The sequence below is a fragment of the Rattus norvegicus genome, chromosome 3, assembly GCF_021556685.1.
Source record: "Rattus norvegicus strain SHRSP/BbbUtx chromosome 3, alternate assembly SHRSP_T2T, whole genome shotgun sequence".
NCBI lineage: Eukaryota > Metazoa > Chordata > Mammalia > Rodentia > Muridae > Rattus > Rattus norvegicus.
This window is the reverse complement of record NC_141536.1, coordinates 126473121-126477512: the sequence shown is the minus strand read 5'-3', so window position 1 is coordinate 126477512 and position 4392 is coordinate 126473121. Positions and strand designations below refer to the sequence as shown.

Genomic DNA, 4392 nt, shown 5'->3' with positions numbered 1-4392 from the left:
AATAATTGTATGTTAGCTCGCTCGCTCTCCCCTCTTCCCCCTCTCCCTCTCTCCCCCTCTCCCCTTCTCTCCCTCTCCCCCTCTCTGTGTGTGTGTTTACCCATGGACTGGAACTTGAACCTGGGACCTCTAAAGAGCAGCCAGTATTATTAAACTCTGAGTAATCTCTCCACATCCAGAAGCAAATTATTTTTCAAAAATAATTCATTGGAGGAATTTACATTTTTATTTATTATAAGTAAAAATACTTACTATAAAGTACTATATTTTATATACTTTTTAGTTACTTTATAATACTTATTATAAAGTACTATATGTTTTACTATACTAATAAGTACTTACTATAAAGTATAAATACTATAAAGTAAAAGTACTATAAAATTTACATTTTAACATTACTATAAAGCTTCAGTGATTAGGGCATCGTGGACTTGTGGCATAAACATATAGACAAATAGAAAATACAACTTCAAGCCAAGAGTCCAGTAGTTAAGGCTGGTAGTTGGCCAAGTCCTGTCCAGCACTCACTTGCCTCTTCTTTTTTTCTTTCAACATGGCAGATGCCACTGTGTCCTTCACCAGGGACTTCCTGGCTGGTGGAGTGGCTATGGCCATCTCCAAGATGGAGATAGCAGCCATTGAGCTGGTCAAGCTGCTACTGCAGATGCAGCATGCCAGGAAGCAAATCATGGCAGATAAGTAATATAAGAGCACTATACACTGTGTGGTTCATATCTGCAAGGAACAGGGAGTCCTGTTCTGGTGTTGTAACCTGGCCAATGTCATCAGACACTTCCTTACGCAGGCTCTCAACTTTGCCTTCAAAGATAAATACAACCATATCTTTCTGGGTAGGGTAGACAAGGAGACCCAGTTTTGGTGTTACTTTGCAGGGAACCTGGTGTCAGGTGGTGTTGCTGGGGCCACATCCTTGTGCTTTCTGTACCCTCTTGGTTTTGCCCGTACCCATCTAGCAATTGATGTGGGAAAAGCTGGAGCTGAAAGGGAATTCAAAGGCCTTGGTGAATGCTGGTTAAGATCTAAATATCTGATGGGACTAAGGGCCAAGACTTTAATGTGTCAGTAGAGGGCACTATCATCCTCTGAACTGACTATTTTGGTATCTATCACACCGCAAAGGGAATGCTCTCAGATCCCAGGTATACTCACATCTTTACCGCTGGATGATTGCAGTTTGTCACCGCTGTTGCAGGCCTGACTTCCTGTCCTTTTGATACTGTTCACAGTCCTATGATAATGTAGTCAGGATGCAAAGGAAGTGATATGTGTTGAGAGCTTTTAGGGCTGCTTCTAGAAATTTGGCCATTTGTCACTGGGCTCAGACAAGGAAGTAGGCTCAGATAAGAATATTAGAAACAGTGACCATGGGGCTTTGTTTACTGTTTGCTTGATTACTACCTTGTATGATCTCTTTGCTTACTCCTTTGCTTGATTACTGTCTTCTGTGATCTCTTTGTTTACTACTTTGCTTGACTACTTTGTCTTAGATCTAAGAACTGACCATGATTTTTGGATGTACCTAGAGTGATATAAAAGCAGACTAGGAAAATAAAGCTGCTTCAGCCTCAACCATGGCTGGAGCCATGTTATTACGTTGTCTAGTTTTTGTTTTTCTTTTCAATCCTCACTCCCTCCCTTGAGACTCTGTAGACTGACTGAGTTGGCTTACTCCTGATGAAGAAAGTGAGAATTTTTGCAGTGGTCCATGGTCCAACATTTTCAGAGGCATAGATGGTGCCTTTGGACTTTTATTGTGTGAGGAGATCAAGAAGTACACATAATTATGTCCTGGTTCTCCCTGAGAACAGTCACATTGTATAATATTCCATGTCTTGAACATTCTGAACAGATTCTCTGGACTTGTCTGTTTTATCACTAGCAACTATTTACCAGTTGAAAAGTGGGGAGCAATAATATTTATCTGTCCAGTTTTCTTTTAAAGCCATTTCCATAGTGACAATAATGGAAAAATTATATATATTTTTTTTATTTCAGTCACTCTTGATAATAAAAATTGAAGAAATAAAAATATCAAACAACGAAAATACTGCTGTCCATCTGCTGTCACCTGAGATTTTAATTTTAGCCATTCTGATTGGCGTGAGGTAGAATCTCAGGGTTGTTTTGATTTGCATTTTCCTGATGATTAAAGATGTTGAACATTTCTTTAAGTGCTTCTCAGCCATTCTGTATTCCTCAGTTGAGAATTCTCTGTTTAGCTCTGTACCCCATTTTTAAATAGGGTGATTTGGAGTCTAGCTTCTTGAGTTCTTTGTATATTTTGGATAGTAGCCCCCTATCAGATGTAGGGTTGGTAAAGATCTTTTCCCAATCTTTGGTTTGCCATTTTGTCCTATTACAGTGTCCTTTGCCTTTGCAATTTTATGAGATCCCATTTGTTGATTCTTTATCTTAGAGCATAAGCCATTGGTGTTCTGTTCAGGAAATTTCCCCCTGTGTCCATATGTTCAAGGCTCTCCCCCACTTTCTCTTCTATTTGATTCAGCATATATGGTTTTATGTGGAGGTCCTTGATCCACTTCAACTTGAGCTTTATATAAAGAGATATGAATGGATCAATTTGCATTCTCTTACATGCTGACTGCCAGTTGAACCAGTGCTTTCTTTTTTCCATTGGATGGTTTTAGCTTCTTTGTCAAGGTTCAAGTGACCATAGGTGTGTGGGTTCATTTCTGAGTCTTCAGTTCTATTTCACTGATCTACCTGCCTATCTCTGAACCAATACCATGCAGTTTTTTTATCACTAATTGGAAATAGTTCTACCTGAAGATCCAGCTATACCACTACTGGGCATATACCCAAAAGAAACTCCAACATATAACAAAGACACATGTTCCACTATGTATATAGCAGCCTTATTTATAATAGCCAAAAACTCTAAACAACCCAGATGTCCCTCAACTGAAGAATGGATACAGAGAATGTGGTACATACATTCACAATGGAGTATTATATAGTGATTAAATCAATGACTTCATGAAATTCTCAGGAAAATGGAACTAGAAAATATCATCCTGAGTGAGGTAACACAGTCACAAAATAAAACACACAATATGTTCTTACTGATAAGTGGATATTAGCCCAAAGCTCACAATGCCTATGATACAGGCCACAGACAACATAGAGCTTAGGAGGAAGAAAGATCAGGCTGTGGATGCTTCAGTCCTGAATTGAGGGGGAAACAAAATGAATGTGGGAGGTAGAAGGAGGAGACACTTGGGAGGGAGAGAGGAGGGATAGGAAATAAGGGAGGCAATATCAGGTACTGGAAGGGACAAGAGAGAGGTATAGAAAGTCAGGAAATTAAATAAAAATACAGCAGTATGGGATGAAGAACTGGGGATAGCTCCTGGAGGGTCCCAGATGCCAGGGAAACGGGAGGCTCCCAGGATAACAGGAATGACTTTAGTCAAAATGAGCAGAGAAGGGGAGATAGAAACTTGAGAGATCACCTCCAGTAGATAGGCATGGCCCCTGGTTGAGGGATGGGGCCATCCAACCATCTCAAAGATTTTAACCCAGAAATGTTCCTGTCCACCCCCTCAAAAAAGGAACAAAATGAAGCGGAGCCTGAAGGAAGAGCCATCTGGGCACTGCCCCACCTGGAGATCCATCCTATCTGCAAACACCAGACCTTGACACTGTTGCCTTTGCAAAAAGGTCTTGCTGACAGGAGCATGGTGTAACTGTTCCTTGGGAAGTTCAGTCAGCAACTAACCAATGTAGATGTGGATGCTTGGAGCCAACCCTCAGACTGACCTTAGGGACCCTGGTGGGAGAGCTGGCAGAAGGACTGGAGGAACAGAGGGGGATTGCACCTCCATAGGAAAAACAACATTGGCTGGCCAGACCACCCAGTGCTCCCAGGGACTAGGCCACCAACCAAGAAGTGTACAAGGAGGGATCCATGGATCCAGATACATATGTAGCAGAGGACAGCCTTGTCTGACATCAGTGGGAGGGGAGATCCTTGGTCCTATGGAGGTTTGAAGCCCCAGTGTAGGGGGGATGCTGGAGTGGTAGAGTCGGAGAGGGTAAATGGGTGGGGGAGCACACTCACAGAGGCAAAGGGGAAGGGGTAGAGAGCAGAGAGGATGAATGTGGGATGGGGGGTTTGTGAAGGGGTAACTGGGAAGTGGATAGCATTTGAGATGTAAACGAATGGAATGATTAATAATAATAAAAAAACAACAAAACCACCAACTTAAAGTGGATCATAAAATCAAACTTTAACTTTTCAATAAGAAACAAAGGGGGGAGGTTAACTTCATTACTTGGCATTGGAAAAGGTGTTCTTAGATGTTATTAGAAGCATGTAAATAAAAAAAAGATACATGGATTTCATAAACT

At 41.3% G+C, this 4392-nt stretch overlaps 1 pseudogene; it reads left to right on the top strand.

Annotated features, from left to right (window-relative positions):
• The first annotated feature begins 553 nt into the window (after positions 1–553).
• On the top strand, positions 554–1802 carry Slc25a5-ps2 (solute carrier family 25 member 5, pseudogene 2; annotated as a pseudogene).
• The last annotated feature ends 2590 nt before the right edge of the window (positions 1803–4392 follow it).